This window comes from Macrobrachium rosenbergii, chromosome 2, assembly GCF_040412425.1.
Source record: "Macrobrachium rosenbergii isolate ZJJX-2024 chromosome 2, ASM4041242v1, whole genome shotgun sequence".
Lineage (NCBI taxonomy): Eukaryota > Metazoa > Arthropoda > Malacostraca > Decapoda > Palaemonidae > Macrobrachium > Macrobrachium rosenbergii.
This window is the reverse complement of record NC_089742.1, coordinates 5772007-5796196: the sequence shown is the minus strand read 5'-3', so window position 1 is coordinate 5796196 and position 24190 is coordinate 5772007.

Genomic DNA, 24190 nt, shown 5'->3' with positions numbered 1-24190 from the left:
TCCAGTTCCCCTCGAAATTTTTATAGAGGGGGCGTCGATTTTTAGTTGCCAAGAAAATACCGGATGATGTAGAGGCTTTCAATGAAGCAAAAGACTCCCTTAGTTTAGATAAAGGGGATATCGGACAGCGTTGCCAGAGTCATCACTTTTCAAAGTGTATGACCTGGGTCGATCTTAAGGATTTTTTGAGAGTGTCATTTGGAACAGCTGGAGCCGGTGATGCAGTTCAAGACCTCAGGTCTCTTTTCAAGGTCTGCAAAGGCCATGATTTGCTGGTCAAATTTAGTGCCAGATGTTTTGATGCTGCAAGGGATTTTTTGAAGAAGTTGAGAAATTCTGGTTGGGTAAATGGAGACTCTATTACTATAGAGAATCTTGAGAAACTATTGCAATATGAATAAGTTCTGAATGATGTTCCTGATGCTATCGTAAATAGTTTTGACACAGAGATGGAAAAGGGATCGGATGAGACTTTGCTGTTCTCTCAAATTCGTAAGCACATGTCGAAGTGCCCTACAGTAGATAGCTCCCTTTTGGACGGGATGCCAAAATCTTCCAGGGCTATTCTAAAGTATCATACACAGAGTGATCCTGATTCCACAATTATGAGGTTATATGCCAAGACAGAGGATGATAAGACTTTTGCGAGTTCAGGATCTCAGGGAAGTTGTTATAATTGTAATAGGCAGGGCCATACTAAGAAGTTTTGTAGGGTGAAATATTGTGGTGCTTGCAAGTCTACATATCATGGTTGCCTGTTTTGGTCGCTTCTTATACAGATTGATTCTAGAAGCACACCTCAGAGCGCTGGTCTGGCAGGTAGGAGAACTCCTAGAGGGCGTGTTTTGGGAGCCTCTAGAGGCCGACAGAATTTTTAGAGGACCAAGGAGCAGAAGGGGAGAGATAAAAGGGGCTGTTTATTGTGATACAGGACTTCTGAGTAAACCCTCAGAGCTGAAGCCAGTGGTAAAAGTGTCTGTGTATGGCGTTGATGTGAAAATCTTTATAGATACAGGAACCTCTATTAATTTGATGAATTATGAGTTGTTCCGATCGATGTTTTCTGATTGTTCTCTGAGGCCTGCTGAAGAGACAGTATGTGATGTGCAAGCAAATACGTTACTGTTCTTGGGCTACATAAATGTGTGTTTATCTCTTGGGGGTAGAACTTTTACAGAGCCATTTTTGGTTATACAAGGGGCTACTTTGGGGAATGCATTTTTACTGGGTCATTCAATGTGTTGACGACACAAAATCTCGATTCATACAGGGGTATGTGGTATAACTGTTGGAGTACCTGGTGCTTTTATACCTTACGAGGATATGGATATAAGTAGAGTAGATGATGATAATGGATCGGGTTACATGAGGATTTGTGGGTGGATTCTGAACATGTTCCTGTTGGCAGGGAGTGTTAAAAGGGGGTTTTGTCGGATGATATGGTTCTAGGTCCTAGTATGGTTTCTATGGTGAAAGTTCGAGTGAAAGGTGCGCATAAGCCCAGACAGGTGTGTGTGGATGAGTGTAGCGAAAAGCTGAAGTGGGTAGTGTGTATGGTTTCTATAAGCAATGTATTGAGTTCAGGGGATACTTATGTGGAGTTGCTCAACTGAAATGATTCAGTTCGGAACTATCAGAAGGGTACTGTTACAGTTGCAGGCCAGCCCTAGGAGAGCTGTTAATCAGCTCAGTGGTCTGGTAAAACTAAGGTATACTTTTTTTTTTATTGTTGACTGGGTTGACGAAGATAATTGTTGCTATTGTTGGTGACATGTGTAAATTATCAGAAGCAGAATTAGAGGCTAGGAGGCAGGTTTTTAGGGATAATTTAGCCAAAACTGATTTTAAAAGAATATATTGAGGGTGTGGAAGATGTTCTGGCTGAGTTTGCGGACATAGTCGCACTTAAAGGGAATAAATTAGGGTTAACAAATGTGTCAGAACACAAGGTTCATTTAGGTGATAAGACTAAGCCTATTTTTGTCACTTCATCTAGGATTCGTTTTAAGATCAGAGAACAGGCAGAGCTAGAGGTTAATAAGTGGGAGGAAGAAGGCATTGTTAGGCCCAGTTCCTCACCTTTTAATTTTCCTTAATTAGTAGATCCTAAGAAGGATGGTTCAGTCCAGGTTTTTGTGGACTTTAGGAAGTTGAACGAGAAAACCATTCCTTATTGTTACCCTGTGGCGTGTTTGCCAGATTTATTTGTTGAAATTGGGGTTAAGAATGTTTATTCTTCAACTGATCTGATGCAGGGGTACTTGGAAGTAACACTTAGTGAGGAGAGTCGCAAGTATATGGCGTTTTCTTTTCCGAAGGGACGTTATGAGTTCACGTTGATGCCATTTGGTTTATCAGGTACTCCTATAACATTTATGAAGCTAGCGAATACAGTTTTGCATGGGTTGTTGGGGAAGTCCATTTTTGTTTACATGGATGATACCTTGGTTGCCACTGATTCCGTTGAGGAACATGTCGAGATTTGTAATTTTTTTTTAACTGGGGAGGACGTCTGTCCATAGAGTTATACAAATCTTAAATAGTCCGAGTTCATTTTTCTTTTGCAGTTTTTTTTTTTTTTTTTTTTTTGCTTTCTGCGTAAGCCCAGTGGTTCGGAGTAGTTTTGTGTGTGTGTTGCAAAAATGTATGAGGGGGGAAAGCTTATTTAAATTATGCGCAAAATACCGTAGAGTTTTATACAAAATGGGTTTCTCTTTTTTGTTCTTTTTGTTTTGTTTTTGTTTCGGGATCTGGTAACTTATAGGTTTCTTTCCTTTGCTTTTTTTAGGTGCTGAAGTTTCGTCTGCTCATGGCTTTAGGGGTCGTAGCATAGGTTAATCCCGTAGTGAGGTTAGGCCCAGGTGTTATTATACAGTAGAAGACTATGATGTGTGGTTGTTGTCTGATGTGGTAACTTTGAGTATAGAGTTTGAGGATATAGGTTCGGCAAGGGATGAGTTTGAACATCCCAGAATAAAGTTCAGTCGCTTAGGAATTTATTGGATGAGATGAATACCGGTCGGGATCTGTCCAATCCGTTGCGGGGTTGGCTAAGCGAACTTTATACTACAGCTGTTAGGTCCTAAGATAAGATTAAGAGACTTTAACATGGCTTCCAAATTTAGGGTCTTCGACTTCTCAGGTTTCTTCTAGAAGGAGTAAGAGGGCTGCATCATTGTCAATTGCTGATTTGGTGAAAATTGAACAGGTATCAGCAGAATTAGTTAGCCAAGGTAAAACTTTGATGAATTTAGAGATAGTAATGAGAAATTACGAGAGGGTTTTGAGACATTAAGGACGTCTTTAAATGGGTTATTTGTCACAGTTGATAGGATGGGAGGACACTTAGATGTTATGATAGTTTTGTCTTCTTGTCAAACTACCTTGTTGAATATTGAAAAAGAAGTGGAATCCGTATTACCGGAAATTCAAATACAGGTTAAGGCAGTGGTTGCTGCTTCTGAGGGGCAAATTTTGGCGGATATTTTGTCTCTCTGGTCTTTATGATTAACTTTGATGAATGCAGCATATCTGTATGGTTCACAGGTAATTTTTACTGGGGAGAATTTGTATCGTTATTATGGGATTTTGAAAGTACAAGTGTCCGATAGGGGGTTGCTTGTGGAAGTTCCAGTTAGTAACTTGAAATTATTTCATAGTTATATCATACAACCTTTCCCTAGTGGTTTTAATGGTTCGGTAATAGTATGGGATAGTGAGGAGATATGTATCTTTTGGGTGACCACTTTCAATCCTCAGCTGTAACTATAAGTCAGTTTGTATTTTAGTTCATGATAGATATATTTGTGACAGTAGTGTCTTTACACTCTTAATCGTTGACTGGTTAGGATGTGAGATGTTAGTACATAACCAGACTCTTTCTGACTGTGACTTTCAAACATTCCAATACGAGTACAAGGTGGCCTCTATGAAGACCTTCAACGTGGTGTTCTGCACAAACTGCCAGATGTCCATCCGGTGCCATAATCCATCGGATATGTTCCTTCTGCAAGGATCACGCCTCTTCAATGCAGTGTGTAGGATGGTCATGCAGAAGTTTCGAGTCCTGGGCTAGAGTGTCTACAATTCTACTACTCATACCTTTATGCTGCATCTTCATGGGGAACATCAAGTTGTTTCGGTGCCACCTTTAAGGGGGAGAGATCGCCACATTTACACCACTTCTCTAATGCTGGAATATGACCCTTTCCCAGTGCCGAATCAGTAACTCTTCATCGCTACTTTATCGGTGATCGGGGCCTTTGTCGTCATACTCTTCGTGAAGTGGGGTATTTTTCGTGTATGAAAACATTATGTGAGTAAAACCTCACCTGAAGATCAGCCCACCAGGGGTGTGGCTGTCCATTTAGTGCACGAATCCACCAGTTAATTATTGCTGTCCCCTAGTGCTGGGGGCAGCACTTCATTGTGGTGGCCGAGCATCTGAAAAGTTCATAGGTCATAGATATTCTATGAATTACAATAAACACCAGATTTTTTATCAGTAAGTGTGGCTAAATGCATTGTAAAGAGCCTTGAGAGAATGCTTGGCGCGCATCCTGATTAGAAAAACTGTATGCCTGTCAAATGCGTCAGATATTCTTGACGCATGAGAACATCCCTGCCTGGCAACAAGACTTTATGAGTTTGTTCGCTGGAAATGTCCAGGTTTCGGAGAATTCTGTCATATGTGTGTTTTTTTGGGGTGGAGCCCCAGGGTGTGAAGGTATTAGAAATCAAACAAATTGTCATTCGGTAATCAACACAGAATCTTGATAGAAGCCTGCGGTGAAGGCTCTTGTGGTTTGAGACCTGTCGATTAAGACTGTGAACATTGCTGTTTGGAGGCAGAAAACATTTTATATTTCCCGAACTGTAGATTGTTCTTTTCATTTAATATATATCTCACATGTATCAGGCACTTTCTACATTGTGTGTACTTTATAAGTAACATGGGAGAAATTCCCATATCTTTATTTTAACACACTTGTTTAACAAGGGTGTTATTTGACTACTTCAGATGTTTCGCTAAGAAAGAGGCATAAGATGTACTCATTGGGGGTACATACTGGACTTGACTTATTTCGACCTATTGTGGGGAAATTATTTATAGAGAATAATCAGTTGAATATGGTGGACTGTAATGTATTTGATCATTTGGTGAACATTAGTATTTCATTTTATTTCATGTCTTGTTTCTTGCAATCCAGTTATGTTAGATTATTGTCAAATAAATCATTTTGGGTAACGGTTGTTTCGCTGTAGACCTGAGAGAGAGAGAGAGAGAGAGAGAGAGAGAGAGAGAGAGAGAGAGAGAGAGAGAGAGATGCGTGTGTGTATGTACAAATGTATGATGGCAGTGGCCACTTTGATACGGTCACTATCAAGCTACTAATAGATGGGACTTCTTGACTGTTAGCAAAGGGTTAACTCTTTGTAGGCATATATATATATATATATATATATATATATATATATATATATATATATATATATATATATATAAATATATAGATAGTTAATAGATAGATTTGTATGGTAACATATATATATATATATATATATATATATATATATATATATATATATATATATATATATATATATATATATATATATATATATATATATATATATATATATATATATATATATATATATATATATATATATATATATATATATATATATATATATATATATATATATATATATATATATATATATATGTGAGTGTGCGTGTGTGATTTTCATACAGTTGCGCACTGAATTGACGTTAGCATAGTGGTTTATCCTACTTTGTGCCAAAATAGAAAGAAACTCCTTTTTCAATATTTTACGATGGAATTATAAAAATGATGTGTGATTTCATGTCCTTCAAAATTTGAACTCAGTTTTAATACAATAACGTAAAACAAAATAAAAAATATATTAATATAAGAATTTATTTACTCTTTTTCGTTACGTCATAATGCTTTTTTTTTTTTTGTAGAGCCATAGTAACGGAATGATTACCATAAATCTTTTTTGCTCCACGAAGAATATCAATATCTAAATAAGATAGCAAGGTAAATTTTTAATTACTGACCACCCTCTCACTTCAAAGCAACAGAAGGCAACAGCGAACATCGTTGTAACTTCGAAATCTCCGAATGATTACTTTACGAACCTGAACCGGGGTAGGTCTATCTAGCTCTGAATAAAATCTAAAACACATCTGACTGACTTGGCCAAACCCATAAAAAGAAGTAAGTTAACAGTATTCAATGGTTCTCAAAGAAAGCAAGACTTCATTAATTTGATTTTTATTACAAAGATCAGAAGGATATTGCAAAGGGAGCTCCTCACTAGCTCCTTGGCACTGTTATTACGTTAATCACAAATCAAGTAGTGCCAATAGCAAAGATTTTACGATCTATGATGGAAATTCTTATCTAGAGAATTAATGTTAATCTAAAATAAATCACACTATGGTTGGGACCTCTAAAAGTAAGTGAACATACAGGAACTCTGCCACATAGGAAGATGAATCTTCAAACATTATTCTTGAAGTGTTCTTCCAAGTCGGGAATTCAGGAATTGGCACCGTGGACGAACAGGTAGGCACACAGCATCAAACACCTAGTCTGCAAGACAAACTCACTGTCACTTGGTTTGCAAGGGTAATACTTTCACATTCACTTTGAGAGAACTGAAGGCTGAGAGGGTAACAACTTAGCGTAGCATAAGTGCTTACTTTACTTAAAATGTTAAACATTTAACACTTCACTTATTGTCTCAGGAAGTCAAGGGCCGTAAATGTTAGAAAGAGTGGAAATAATAGTGGAAGAATGGGCGTCGTAACAAACTCCAAATCCAAACTGTACCCTTTCCACTAAGATGTGTTGTCTTGATGTGTAGGCCAGACTTTCGTTAAGCACGACAAAGGTTGACCAGGTCAGAAGGGGAAAGGGCGGTCGGAGACCGACCTGACAAGGACTCTATCCTGTGACTGGCTGGTAACGAACTCCTCGCTTGACCCTTGGTCAGGTCATTATATAGCTTTCATTCCCGCCTTCCAGTCTCTGTCCTGAGTGTGGGCGATTGTCCGTTAACCCGTCGGTTTCTGTACCTCGTCTTGGCGACATCCACAGGAGCAGTGCTGGAATAAGGAGATGAACTACAGTATCCATGGGATATTAAAGGCTGACAAAGGAAAGGCGGAATGATAGGCTTGAGAGTAGGGGTGGAGCTTTTCGGCAAGACTTCTAGGATTTAGCTGGCGCTAATGTTCAGGGGTGTTTTGACCACTTCCCTGTACCTCGATTTTGGGTGGTAGTGAGTCGACTTACCATCTTTATTCTACATTTTTAGTTGTTTTGAAGAATGTTAATTTTGAATGCGTGGAGCTTCATTTGCAAATAACAATGGCACGTTACAATTAAAAATAGATGTCATTTAAGCACTAATATTACACGGCCAGGAAATAAATAGGTATGATACGTTGACAATCACAATTTAGCTTTACATTGTAAGGCATATTACATTCATTAACCAATGGTTAAATTCATTATTGCAAGTCTAGCTCCGTGTTAACAGTGTCATTCTTGTAGACATTCTGAGGGAGAATTTGAGCTACATTAACGTAGTCCTCAGAGATAGGCATATTATATCAGTCAATGAATAATTCTAATACAGAACAACACTTTGATAACGATCAGCACATATTCCCAAAGTAAAGGGTAAAATGTGATGTGAAGTACTAGAAAGTAGAAAGAGCTTATGATGGACTTTAAAGGTGGATGGGTTTGAAGGTAATATGTACAGTAACTAAGGTCGTCTAACGAAGCAATTTTTACAGAGAAGTTGCCATAAGCGGTAACAGATACTTTATTTTCCTTTGATTTCTTTCCTCTAATTTTGTATCCTCATTATCGTCATCCTTGTATATTGTCATTTTGAAAAGAGACGTCATATTACGAGATCAACAAACTCACACAAAGAATAGAAATTAATTAGAGTCTGACATCGTTAGAAAGACCTGAAACTGAAGTAAACGGCCGGAAGTTTCACAAAGTAATTTGAACCATTTGTCAGCAACTTTCATAACTTTCTTAGTGGCCCTGTTGTTCCTGTTATTAATTAGATTCATATTTTCCACTAGTGCCATTTCAAGGAACCTTAATTAAATTATTATTAGTTGTTCTATATTACTCTATTATTTTTCCCGAATTTATTTTTCTTTATTTATTTAAACATGAAATTTATGTGATTTTTTTTTTTTTTTTTTTTTGCAAATTCCGTTCCTATGGATAATCTCATGAAACGCAGAGTAAAAGATATAAAATTATGTCAACTAGTCGACCCAAGCTTGCACATCCCGGAACGGGACAGAACCTTCATACGCAATATTCTTATTAGTCTGACCAAGCATCGTTTGGCTGTTAGTATCCTGAATAACTAGTTAACAGACATGTGGTGTTGGGTTATATTGGAGTACAGTGGCCATGGTGCTTCCATTACTCTACATCAGACACGAGGCGAACGGAGGGGACTTTAGGTTGTATTGAATTAATAAAAGAGTATTAGTTGTACTGTTTACAAATTTAATTCTAAGGTGATTTTTCTATGCTTATTACACAATTAAGATTGACGAATTTCATTAATCAGAATAATTATTATAAACTTTGCATTTTATGCTTGCTTTCCCTCTCGAAGAGATCTTCGGCCAGTAAAGGTTATTAATAAAATGCTTACCTTAACATTTGTGTGTTTTAAAAACTTAGTCTTACTTGACATCGTCTGGTTATCTTTCATGTGAAATATTTAAAATCAATATTAGTACTATGTTTTGTTTGCATATTTTTATGAAGCTGTTCCCATTTCATTTACTTTATTTCCCTCCTTCTTTTTATACTATTTACACTTTTTCTTTAAATGTTTTATTATATCTCTTCTTCGTTCTTTTTATCACATTTGTTTTAAAAATTTGTTAGCATTTTGTTATTATTTTTTCATCTGTTGGATTCCCCTTTCTTATTTTATTCTTTTGTTCCAGTATTCATTATTTTACCCGTGTGCTTTCTTTTGTTCCCTTTATCTTTATTTCCACATCGGTGCCTTCATATATCTCACAAAGTTTATTTAATATTTCTCTTATTCTACCAGGCAGGTTCGTTATTCCTGTTTCTCTGAAAATTACTGTAGCTCAGACTCTCTCTCTCTCTCTCTCTCAGCTCTTTGTTGGGTAAGTCGGTAGAGCTACGGACTGTCACTCGATGGACCGGAGTTCAATTCCCCGGCCGGCTGATGAAGAGTTAGAGGAATTTATTACTGGTGATAGAAATTCATTCCTCGCTATAATGTGGTTCGGATTCCACAATAAGCTGTAGGTCCCGTTGCTAAGTAACCAATTGGTTCTTAGCCACGCAAAATAAGTCTAATCCTTCGGGCCAGCCTGCAGGAGAGCTGTTAATCAGCTCAGTGGTCTGTAAAACTAAGGTATACTTAAACTTTCTCTCTCTCTCTCTCTCTCTCTCTCTCTCTCTCTCTCTCTCATCTGCTATTCATGCTTTAATTTTTCTAATGGATTATGTGTTGTATGGTGTTAGCTTCGTTGCAAAGTAAATTATTCCAATGAAAAATTTCCTTGGATGAACACATTCTAACTTCAGTTTTGATTAGATGAATTCAGTGACTTAATGGCATGGTTCCTAAAAAGTCGTAACTCAAAGTCGTAACAAGTGGAACGTAATGGTTTTGACGTACAAAAGTGAGACAATGAAATACGCTAGGTTAAATGCCCAATTATCAGTCGTAGATGCATATTGTAATTATAGCTTGCGATGACCCTCGTTGGTTCATGTTCGTGGCAGTTACCTTAAAAGAATTTCCAGTTAGACATCCATTATCCCTACAATCAGTATAAGTAAGAAAAGGAAATTAATGTCCTGAAAAGGAGATTCCAAAAAAAAGTCCGCTGCAATCATTCCCAACTTCACTATTCAATTAAGCTGTTGTATCAAATAGGGAATTCTGAAGCAATTTCCCGAACTTCTTAGTTAATGTAGATAACTACTTCCCTAGGACTGCTACATAATACATGGTCTCCTAACTCCAGTCACCTCTTCTTACTATAATTAACGTTATTACCATTGCCAGTCATCAGTACATTTTATGAGTAAGTATGTATTAGAAAACTGAAAGGTGTATTAATAAGCACAGGAATAAAGAATAAATATACAGTAAAGAATGGCATTATCGAAGGTGGCTAATCATCCGGAATCAATGAAAGTCGAACTTCGTTTACTGTAGGTGCCTGAAGTACATCAAATAAAGTAATAATGTTATCACTGTTATTGACATAAATAAACTGGTATTAATACCATATCAGAATATTCCTGTTTTGGTAAATGGTGATTGTAAACTCTCCCACATCTTCCCATGAGCGAGTTTCTCTTTCATCCGACTTCATTTTCATCATGTGTACTATAAGCATTATTAATTAAATTATGATTTTCCTATCATAACATATATATATATATATATATATATATATATATATATATATATATATATATATATATATATATATATATATATATATATATATATATATATATATTATATATATATATATATATATATATATATATATATATATATATATATATATATATGTATATATATATAAGCATTAAGCTACAAACGTCCTTTAATATCCAATTCGCTCTACCTCGGAAATAATATATTTTCATATATATTACGGAAGGGGAATTTTTTTTTTTTTTAGTTGATAATAAGTTCGTCGTCCCGTGGGCTCGAACCAACGAAGGACAAGAACTCAGGACTACAGTGGACGCCTTTACCCACACGGCCAGCAAGTGAGGTATAAGTTAATATTGGCTCCCATCTACAAATCCCCGTCGAACTCAGGTATTCGTATTTAGAGTCGATATTAACCCACCTCTGGATATTAAAGAACGTATGTAGCTTACTGCTTGTATATGAATCACAGTGATGTGATAAAAAGTCATAATATGGTTGCGTGCGACAAACGCATTACATGGTCAGCATGGCAGAGGTGGGTTAATATCGACTCTAAATACGAATACCTGAGCTCGACGGGGATTTGTAGATGGGAGCCGATATTAACTTATACCTCACTTGCATGGTCCTCGTTGGTTCGAGCCCACAGGACGACGAACTTATTATCAACTAAAAATTCCCCTTCGGTAACATATATGAAAATAGATTATTTCCGAGGTAGAGCGAATTGGATATTAAAGGACGTTTGTAGCTTAATGCTTGTATATGAATCACGGTGATGTGATAAAAGTCATATATATATATATATATATATATATATATATATATATATATATATATATATATATATATATATATATATATATATATATATATATATATATATATATATATATATTGTTTTGTATATGAATCACGGTGATGTGATAAAAAGTCATATATATATATATATATATATATATATATATATATATATATATATATATATATATATATATATATATATATATGTGTGTGTGTGTGTGTGTGTGTGTGTGTGTGTATGTGTGTATTTCTGGATTTCTAAAAACTCAAACTACTTTCATCAGTTTCAATTAAAAATAGCGATTCCTTGTTTCTGTTGTATTGTCTATTTTCTGCTCACAAAAGAATAACAGAAACAATTGAGGGGTACATTTTTTTACTTGTACATTAGACAAATATATTATTAGTTCAACACATTATATATATATATATATATATATATATATATATATATATATATATATATATATATATATATATATATATATATAAATATAATGCTGTTATGCGTGTGTATAGCTTAGGTTTTAATACATCCTTTTCCCCTTACGAAGACGTTATACTACAAGTGTAGAGACTTCAGGTTTCTCATGAAGTCTTTAGCAATTGGAGTAAAGCAAATAGACTCTGCACCAAATATCCATTAACAGGTGTATGGACTGTAGTTAGCTATCAAGGACCTGAGCGTGAATTAATTTCTCCACCATTCATTCACTTTGGAAAATTTAAATTTCACCTTCGGGAAGCGTGGCTGTGCAGTGGTTACTTCCTTACTCCAAAAATAAACTTTTATCCTACTTAGCGGTGAATCTAAAAAAAACAACAACAGAAAAACCTTTGCAAAATTTGGCATACTATTATATCTGGAGCAAGAATGATATCTCTGTGAATAAAACATTTACAGGACCATATTTTTATGAATCATCGCACTCCCTGAATATATAGGGCACTCCATTCCAGCGCCCCTGGAACGTTTCCCACAGCTCCCTCTCCTCTCTCCTCGTGTTGCATCTAAATGGTTCATTTTCTTTTCACTACCTCACTATCCTCTGTATGCTGCTCATGAATAAGTACCCAAAAATTTTCTTGTTGAACTTTTCACCGACTACAAACTTTATATCATGTTTTCGTTATACTCCAGCATTTCTCAACATTTCAATCTGCTGTTCTACCCATATGCTAAACAGGCCATATGAACTTCTAACTTTTTCCTTTGTATCTTTTATTCATAAAATGTGAAGATGTTTTAACCACCCCTTTTTATATTCTACTTTTTGCTTGCCTAAACATCTTCAAGCTATTCCAAAATTTCCTTATGGCTCCTGGTTACTTTTCATGCTTCAGCTGATCTGATTCACTTTCTTTTATGTTACCCTCATTTGTTACAAGAGCATTATCGAATTTTCACTACCTATGTATTGCATCCTACCCTTCCCTTTCACCAAGACGTGCAACTGTAGTTTTGCGAATATTCAGAATTTTCCACTTTTTACTAGCGAATGCGTTTCCCTCATTATAGCCAGTCAGCATAATATCACCTTCAGCTATTCACCATGTATCCGTTGTCTTTCTTTTCCCATCATTCATCCCACATATTTAAACAATTTCAAGAATCATCCGATTCCTTTAAGCAACCTAGTTTTTCATTAATTCTGTCTATCTGCGTCTACATATGCTTTCGTAATCATCAATTTCATCAAAAGCTTCTAATGGATCTGGACAAATTGCCTTTTACAACAATGACTGTGAAATCCCGTCCATACTGTAATGCTTCTTTACCAGTCCAGTCATTTATTTATAACATACTTGTTCTTTACAGTTTTTTCTTTACTTTCAACCTCTCTAGAAATTAAAGATAAAACGTTATTTAAATGACACAATTTTCGTCAATGGCCTTTACGTGATCGTCTTTTCAAATGACCATTAGCTTAATCTTATACATTCGAATGATGACCAAGATTGAAAGTACTGTGTCAGTCTGAATGTATTTGTGTGTGTATGTGTGCGTGCATATCTATGAGTGATCGTGTCCGAGAGTATGGATATGAATTAACATGTATTAATGAAGATAAAGATGTATAAATACATAGACGAGTTATAGCTCATGCAGCTGAATGTATGTCAGATTAAATACTATTTGTTAATTTTATATATTACATTGAAAATAATCATAAATTTACTCATTCTTCAATAAAATCAATTATCGAGTACTTTTAATCACTTAATACCCTAAAATAGAGATTAAAACAATAAAGAAGGCTGGAAAAATAGTGCGGGTGGTCCTTACACAAATTATATTTGCGATCTAGCTCATTCAAAGTAACGGGGAAAGTTTTCTTCTATTATCTTTCTGAAGTGAAGAGACCAGAGTGGGAGAGTCTCAGTTGAGTCACAGGATTAAGTATCTGTCGCTGTGAAATTGTGCGACATTCGTTTCTTTCGAATACCACGCTAATAATTAAAAAGGATTCTCTCCGACGCAAATCCTATTTATGATTATTTCTAATAAAGGAAATGAAGTTGAAATTATGTTTATTAGCATATAGCAACGTATTTATGGCCATAAAATTGACACAAGAGCTTTCGAGATGTTTTATATGAACTGATTTTATTTGGCGTTAATGAACTGATTTAATTCAGAATTAAATATGCAGCGCAATGATGGGGAAGGAAACATCCTTATTTTCGCTTGTTCATCCTCTTCGATCATGGTTCCCACAATCGTCTGGTGGTTCCTATTTTCTCGCGGTGCCATTTGTGGAGTATCCTTTAGTTGTGTTTACTTGCGTTTGGAGTCGTGTACTACATGATAACAGAATGAGCATCAAACTATTTCTTCTTTATAAGATTTTCTTACCCGCCATTTTTACTTGAAATTCGGCACACGTTCACTTAATATCCCCTGTGGGAGTTGTTTGTATGGCATTATGTTATGTTAGTTTTGACTCGCCGTCTCAGCTTCAGAAAGAAAAAGAAGAAGAGGGACAGGCAGACAGACTCCGACTGATTTCAAATAACATATGAGAGAGTTATTCTTGCTAATTTCGTCTTGCATAAACTGTAGATAAAACGTGAAATATATTAAATGTTTTTGAATCAAAATTTGTCTTGCAGCTAAAAATATCAGAAAGTTTAATATCGGCTCTTTTCGCGTTTATTCATATAGTTATTATTGCAATTTTTATTTTACAAACAGAAAATTTTCTATAATTGTAGTGAGGTGATTTAATGAATTAAATGATATGCGTTGCGCAAATCATTCAAAATTAATTTCAGTGAATCATTATCTGAAAGTAAAGCTTTGTAATTTGTCATAGCAATGTTATAAGTTGATATACTTACGATTTATGGAACGATCTAAATTGAGGAAATTCCACTCGTCTAAAAAAATCTTTTAAACAAAATTAATGACTTTTCCCACTAACTGTGCCGGGGCCAAGGTTAACACCAGCGAATTAATCCCTAGTATAAACACTAACCATAATACATTATGGATAGCACTGAGAACCTATAAAATGTATTAGATAATTAAGATTTCTCAAAATATTGTATGTGTCTGTTATACAAATTATCTTAACACCAGCAAATTACATCCCACGAAAGTATTGTAGAAATTGTTTCATTTTCTATTTCCTATAATATTACATGTGTTTAATATATAAATAAGTTGCACAGTATTTTTAAGGGGCTGTTGCATTGCCGCGAGTGTCAGAATAATAAGACTTTCAAGTGGAGCACTTTTGCAGAGGAATTTGGTTCATGTTTTAGCAGTTAGTTACATGAATATGCGCTAAATGTCACTTTTCTTGGTTGGTTAGGAAGTTGTCAGAAATCAACACCAAACCCAAATATTGTACAATCACTTACGAGATGTCATTGTGGACCTTTAAGTTAATGCGAACCATATAACCTACTCATGATCCTACTTTGTTGAGTATGATTAGCACGAACAACTACATCAGTAATAATAATAATAATAATAATAATAATAATAATAATAATAATAATAATAATAATAATAATAATAATAAGAGCGGCAGATGAAGTATAAATTTATTATCTTCACTAACATTTAAGAATTTACGTTTGGGACTCGTCTTTTCAACATATGACGAATAAATAATCAATTTTTAATCTTCAGACATAAAAGCAAAGTGAGTTCTAGAAATGGGGTAATTACAGTTAAAACGACGACTGAACCCTTTAAGTTTTACGTTCCTTTCTTGTAATGGGCCAGGGGTACTGACTTCACTTTGCCCTACCCTTCTATGGCCCTACCCTGTTCATCATAGGCAGTGCTAAAGGTTCCTTGCAGCGCCTCTTCGTCTAATAGCGGCATTGCGGCCTACTACAAACTCGTAATCCGTTCTCACCTGTCTCTCCCCCACTTGCATTTAACTTCATCTTTACCATCCTTCCAAACTTCGCCTTTATCCAGAAAGCAAGCCCCTTCACAGAGGCCTGTGATGCTCTGGAACTATTTTTCAATTTAGTTCATTTCTGTTTTTGTCATTTCACTTCTTCCTAAGAATATTTCCTGAAAAAGTGCAAGTTTCAGGTCTTTGATACTTTTGACAACTCATATTAAAGTGTACGAGACTCAGGTCCTCGTACGACTCACTTTTTGTAATAACTGAATTTACCAACAATGAAGTTCTAACCTGTCAATGAATAGGGACTCATCAGCGAATTAATTTATTCAGATGCCAAAATTCGCTTCTGATATTATCAGATTATCACGGTCAAAATCTTGAGAGAGAGAGAGAGAGAGAGAGAGAGAGAGAGAGAGAGAGAAGGCGTTAATCAGTACTGGATAAAAATTATAGAAGGGAAGTCAAGATAAAAGGGACAAAGACAAGATTTAACGTCATGTAGATATTATGTGAATCAGTAAAAGAATATGAGAGAAGAATGGGGTTCTATGAAAAATAAAGCTGAATAGAGAAGGATTATCGAGTAAATACGCTCGAAGTGGAATAAGGAAAGTCAACGTATTGTAGCGATTAAAAAAAAAAAAAAAAAAACAGTAAGAGGAAGAAGCTGAGTAGATGTTTGAGAGATGCGTGTTTGTCACAAGCAACCAGAAAGTTATGCATGGCTTTTTTTAAATATAAAACAGATGGAATCAGCTATGAAGGAATATGCTCGGTAAATAAACAGTTGTACGTGATCTTTTTTTTAATATTAAACGGTGGTGAAATCAACTGCGAAAAAAAACTCAGCCAAAATAGACATGTACTATTACACAAACAAGGGAGCATGAAATAAAGGTAAAAATTTAATGATTAACTGACAGTATAACTCAGAAGTAGCCATGAGCCAGTCATCCAGTCAAACAATTTCAACGGTATTCCAGGATAAAGGAAAAAAAAATATTCATCACTCCTAGACTTGCACGAGATTCAGTTCGCTGCTGATGAAGCTTTATGACCATGCATCGTCTTTAAAACTTTTTTTTTTTTTACTGGAGGCGATATCATATACAAGAATTAAACTTTTTTATGAGGTATTTTGATCTTATGCAGTTAATGCCAAGTGCTACATTTGTCTACACAAGGAACAACAAGAAATTAAGCTCGTGAATGGGTTGTTGAAGAAGTAAAATCGGTTAAAAAAATGATGCTTTAAACATAATAAATAAAAGATAACAGCTTGAATAAGATGTTGCAGTTGTAAGTGGTTTAAATTAAAAATGACTCCTTAAACGAAAGAAATACTGGACTGCACTGATTCAGCGAAAGTAAATGGATTGTTACAGGAAGTAGTTAAGATCATTAGTGAAGAGCAAAACCGCTGGCAGCCAAGGCCATCTCGAAGAACCATTTGTGCGTTGGGTGGCGCAGGGCTTAAAGTGTGGCAGTTTAGGAAATAACTTTAATTAAACAAAATGGAACGGAAAGTCCCCCCCCCACAAAAAAAAATTAAAATTATTCCGGTTGCTCGTTACTGTGAAATCTATTACTATTTTCTTCCTGCCTTTTTTTTATTTAACCTTAATCGATTTACAATGCTTATGAAACTGTGCACCCTTTCCGTATAATGTAAGTCACAGTGTCGTACAGCTTATAAAAATATGTTTAGAAAATTCTATGTATTGTCGAAGAAAAAATTGACAACAATCAGTGTTTATTGATTTTTTTAAATTTACGTATCTCATAAATGATGGCAGATCTACCACAAATGCAGATACCCGCTGATTTTTATTGCACAGGCTTGCTCTTCAAAATAACAAAGCGTAAACAACGATTAGTCATAGTAATGCAAACCACGATTCTTGGAAAGAAAACGTTTCGTTAGATAGACGTTACATGATACCCCTGTTACATTACAGTTGTATATTGAATCTCAATTGTTTCCCTTTGGATTTCTTTCGTAGAGAAGCCTGTTCATTTTGATAAACCTTAAAGAGATCCCCCGCTCATATATGGAAGTTGCTAAATAAATAACTCTGGCTAAAAGAAGGGATGATGGTGTGTGTTAGAATTGCCGTCTTACAGACCAGGGTCTGACACCAACGTAAAATATACAAAACCTTCGGAACAGTACGTAACGTCTCAAGGACTGGGACTTGCTGTACGACCATTTCTTATTGCCATTCTTTTACTTGTGCGGCTACACGAGGAGATAGATAAGAATAAAAAAGAGCATATCAAGAATTGCCTTGCAACATTTGGGCTAAATCATATCAGGTGCAACTCCCATGTTTCACCTGTGCAGGCGTCAGTTTCGTCTCTTTTGCTTCTCTTTTGGAGAAGATATTCGGAGAGAGAGAGAGAGAGAGAGAGAGAGAGAGAGGGAGGGAGCCACGCTAGAGGTTATACAACGGAAGAGGGCATGTGAATGGATAAGGAACCGGAATCTAATTAGGATGGGTCGTGTAAGAAGATAAACATCTGCAGGACACTAGAAGAGAGTGGGAGATAGAGGGAAGAGGGAGAAAGAGACAGATAGACAAACATACAAACCGAAAGATCGATAGGCATATGATACATGTATGTACCTTTGGACGAACAGAAGGAGATTTTTTATTTCAGAGATTTTTTAAATTTAATATAGGTTAGTGGATGTACGTTGGGATTATTTGTTTCAATTAAATAAGACTTTAGCTAATCTATGTTCGAATTATACAGTCTCTGATAAGGCATTTCATATAAGCGACAGTTTTCCATCATGAAAATTCCTTTCTTTTTTTCTTTTTTTTCCTTTTTTTTGTCTACGACTTGCCTTGCAACCCCGCGCAAATAGCCTAAACAGCTACCTATTCGCCATTCTACTAGAGGAGACAACGTTAAATGAGAATTAATGATGACTTGATAAATTAAAAGAACAATTGATGAAAAAACAGAAGGTTGAGTAATTGATTGTTCAGGTTACTTTGAAAAATAAGAGGTGTATCTTGAAAGAAACGCTTTTTCAAGAACCCACTAAAGCAACGCACTACTAGTCACTGCCCTCCATATCCCATTTTCTCTGACTCTGGTTATACCATTTTAAGCTTTTAGGATCATTCATTTCACCAACGCCTACTGTTTCTTACATAGCTATAGATAGATTAATTTCCCCGTGTCACTCCTTGCATCATTGACAATTCTTCTCAATAGCTTCAAACTTAAATTCTATGATTTCTATTCGAAAATCACCATTCATTTTCCTAAAGGCCGACGAATAGAGTATACTGATATTATTTTTCATTCTTTTTTCTTTTCATATATTTTGCAGAGCTCAGAATAACTTCCCTGCTTAGCTTATTCTTTTGCCTTTAAATTCTAATAGAACTCAGTAGCCTTTGTTTCACCACAGTTTATAATACACTGTTTTCTTTGCTATTATCCCCAAGGCGCCTGACCCAAAACTGTTATGTTCATTGAAAACTCGAACTATACATCCCTTGTTCACTCCTGGATTCTTCACCATATTTTGTTGCATAAGCTACGAATTCATCATAGAAACATACTTAAAATTATATTAAACCCTCAACATTCCTCTTATTACAGTTCTAATTAAAATGTACTTTCTTCTCAGTCAAATCCAAAGTTAATCTACATACTCTTAACCTCACTAGTCTACTGTCTCGTAACTGATTTACGCACATTCCCTTGCTTGTTTCTATTCATTAGAAGCTCTTTGAGATTTGGACCATTTTCAGAACAAATAATCTTGCTAATGTCTTCCAAAATTTAATTATATATATATATATATATATATATATATATATATATATATATATATATATATATATATATATATATATATATATATATATATATATATATATATATATATATATATATATATATATATATATATATATATATATATATATATATATATATATATATATATATATATATATATATATATATATATATATATATATATATATATATATATATATATATATATATATATATATATATATATATATAATTCTAATATGTACAGTCTCCTCTATCACTTTCCCCTCGGTAAGTGACAATTCTTCATATAATTTTTTTTTCTGAATTTTAAAACCCCGCCAGCCACTTTTTTTATTGTAAAGTAGCATATGTAAGGCAGTTCATCCCTAATAATACTTCTGTTATTAGAGGTACATTGTGGTTTTACTTTAGTGTATCAGCTATTCAGAACTTAACGACTGAGGTGGGTAAGTCAGCCCAATTCAGTCCCGCTCCCTGACTTGGAGGAGTAGAGAGTGTTGGGGTCAGGAAGGGCATCCGTCTGCAAAACATCTGGTGAAACCAATCATGAAATAAAAAGCCGTTCAAGACAGAAACAGCTGGAGGATACTCATTAAACCTTGTAGCCTAGTATGAAAGCACTAGTCCCTCCAAGGAGGGTGGTATGACTGGGAAAACTCTGTTTGCATGAAAACTATCAAGTAGCCAAATGTCCAGAAGGGCACCTATGAATTACTTTCAACTTATTTATACCATACCAGGCACTTTAGAAGGTCTCATTTCACCTTAGCAGTAAAATACATTTCTGTGGCATTATAGAATATTTTCTATCTATATTCCCAGAAGTTTATTCGATGATACTGACACCTATAAAAGTTTTTATAATGCGACTGAAATTGATACATAAAAATTATTCATATACTTTCCACGGAATTTTAGTTTTTTTCTAAGATACACCATATGGCTTTCTTATTATATTTTTGATGCAGCACACAACACTAATACATGAAAAAGTGTACTGTTATTCTGATACGTTAGAATAATCCTCCTCCATTAAACTTTGCAAACATTTCCTGTTAGATTATCTTCAATTTCTTGATTCATGATAATTTATCATTTAACTTTCCGAAATCGTAGGTTGAGCTAAGCTTAAGGATCATTAAGGATGGAATGGAAGACTGACACTGTTTTCTATAGTTTTCCGTGTGGACAACAATATTAAATGAATGTCAACACATGACAGGTAACGTTACTTACTGGCCAAATGCTTTGCTTTCTAGTGAATGACAAACCTTGAATCTTTCCATTTCACAGTAAGAAAACTTAAGGGTAGTAAACAATTTCCTACGTTTTTATTCCAAAAGAACTGTACTTCGTCAAGGTTTGATCCTATCACTTTCTTCCCTGTTTCTGCATTTTCCCAACCTGAAAAGATAGTAGAAAGGATTGTTTCATAATATAACTGGATGTGAAAAGTTGAATTTTTTTCGCATTATATCTAGCAGTTTTTATACTAATCTCTCTCTCTCTCTCTCTCTCTCTCTCTCTCTCTCTCTCTCTCTCTCTCTCTCTCTCACACACACACACACACACACAAACCTTTTTTATATAAAAATCTTTTATAGCTCCGCTCTTGTATTCCTTTTTTTTTTTAAATAGGTTGAAATTAATTTTTATCCAGTCTGGTCGGATCGTCAGTGGTTCGTCTTAAATATGGATCTCGACTGTTTTAGAATATTTAGTCACTTATTCATCTCTTTTAATTTTTGTACCTTGCCTGAATAGCAGTGATTATGGAAGCGAAGCATATTCTTTTCCCCTTTAAACGTCTCTGAATAAGAATTACTGTATACAACATTTTCCTGCTTTTGTGGGGGCGTCAGGGGGGAGCGTTGGGCGGGGGAAAGGGTAGAAAGGGAAATAAAAGGGGTGGCAGGAATTGCTACGAACGTTTTCGTTAAATGAAACCAAAATTCATACTTTTTTTTTTTTACAGAGTAACAAGTAACCCTATAAAAATATCTACTAATATTGCCCACTTAATTCAACAAACCATTTTTCTCTCATCCCTAATTTCATTATAAAAAAGAATCATATCACAAACTTACTAGAACAATACAAAAAAACCTGTTACTGTATCAGGATATCTCTTTCTATTGATGCTGTAAGACTGGACATCTCTTGTATAAATTCTCCATGGATTTCTGGGTAAAAATTTAAACTTCAGAGTCATTAAAAATTAGGTGAATTCTGCTACCTTACAGTATTTCATCACTTTGTTATTATCTCTTCATCTACTCACACTATAATTCAGTAAGACATACCGTATGTGAGAAATTAAGATTTATTCGACAGGTAATTCATTTTATTTGTCATTTCATTTTAGTGATCCTCATTAAATGTGTGTGTATATATATACATATATACAGTATATATATATATATATATATATATATATATGTATATATATATATATATATATATATATATATATATATATATATATATATATATATATGTATGTATGTATGTATGTATGTATGTATGTATGTATGTATGTATGTATGTATGTATGTATGTATGTATGTTATGCCCTCGAACAAGGTCAGTTAGGGTCATAATCTCTTACTACACATGTTTTGTTAATCAGCTCAGTGGTCTGGTAAAACTAAGGTATACTTACTTAAGAACAGCGCCATATCATCTTACATCCCTGAGATCCCCCGGTAGCAATGGTCAGTGTTGGGTCAACACATTCTTTCTCTCTAGTCGACTCTTCTTCCTGTATCTATCCTCAGACAAAGGCCTGCTGGAATAAAATGCCGAGATACAAAACTAGACTTTATATGCAAATTTAACGACAGTATTTCAGCAAAAGCTACTGTTATGAAATGGAGTGACTCACTCCTCCTAAAAATGGGAATCCTAACTAGAGGCAACTTAGACTCACACTCAATCGAATTAATGATTCTAGACCAACCAATACTAGTGACTAACACCTTGGTCATCAAACAAAATTATTCTAGACCAAAATACATGTCATATAGTATGCTAAAAGAACACCACCTTCAAAATATTCGTCCTCACAGGAAGAACCCAGAATTCATGTTAAAAAAACATATCATATATTAAAACTTGAAATGATGTATAAAAAAAAAAACAGATACTTAAACAGAAAAATGCACAATGGAGAACAAAACGGAGAAATGCATAATGGAGAGCAGAGGAGTTTCACTGCAACACAAAGTGAATGTTCCACATAAAGTCTGGGAAAAATATAAGTGTTAATGAGTTATCTTATTCACTTCTATTGCCACATGTAACCGATCTCACAGTGGCTGTTCTTATCCACTAACACTGCACAAAGAGCGAATCACCCAGCCGCAAATCGAAGTGAATAGCTACTGTATGGTTCATTAATAATATGCATATCAGAGAGTGCACATATGCATGCACTCATTTAATAACCCCTCCCCGGGAGAGAGACGACACCAGTTCAATGTTCAAAGGATCACAACACTTCTATCAATCTGTCACGTTGCCTCAGAAGACACAAATGAACGCATCACATACCCGCTGTATCTAACATAAATGCCACCTGCACCAGATATACTTTTTCACAGGCCAGCACATAGTTTGCCAAAAGACTAAATAGGAGCTCGGCCCACCTAACCCTGGGCGACCTTACCAGGTACAACAAACATCCATAACGAAAGTTCAGTAGGGGCCAGCTCCAAAAATCATATCATCCATATGCACTAGATACAAAAGTTACTTGTCTCGTATGCATGATTGTCATTCCAATAAACAGTTCATTGTAGGATGCATCACTTCAGATCTTGCATTCTTGATGATCTAAATATCCTGGACGACTTGTGACTGTACAATCCCATGTTTCTCTTCACATCTTGAATTCTTGACGATCCAACTACCCTGAACAGCTTGCAACTGCACAAGCCCATGTTGAATGTGATGCCCACGAATCCCTTTTCACCAAACAGATGTCACCCAGTAACGACGGTGACTTGTAGACGTCCTGCCCGACATCTCTCCAAAAAACCATGGATCCTCTCATGAACGTGCAGGCATAGAAACCTGCAGGCGTAATGCAGACGGCCCCCATATCTAACTTGTATCATTTGAGGCTCATAGAAGTCATTCCATAAGGTGCTGCTGCGAAGAAGTGGTGTATATCATAAGTCGGTCATGTCGACATTCAACCCACAAGGTACCTAGCCTCCTCACTATCCCATACTATTACTGAACCATTAAAACCAATAAGGGAAGGTCGTATGATAAAATTACAAAACAATCCAAGTTAATAACTGGAATTTCCACAATCAACCCCCTATCAGGTACACTAACTTTACGCATATAAATTCTTTCCCATAAAAATTACCTGAGAACCGTACAGATATACTGAATTCGTTAAAGGCGATTCTAAAACCCAAGAGGGAAAATGCCTCCCAAAATTCTCCCTTAGAAGCGGCAACCACTGCCTTAACCTGTGTTTGAATTTCCAGTGACACACATTCCGTTTCTTTTCTCAATATCCAACAAGGTAGTTTGACAGGAAGACAAAGCTACCGCAACGTCTAAATTTGGTAGCCATATTAAAGTCTTCCTAATCCTACCCTGAACCCTAAATGCCTTAGCATTAAGTTCGGTTAGCCAACCCCATA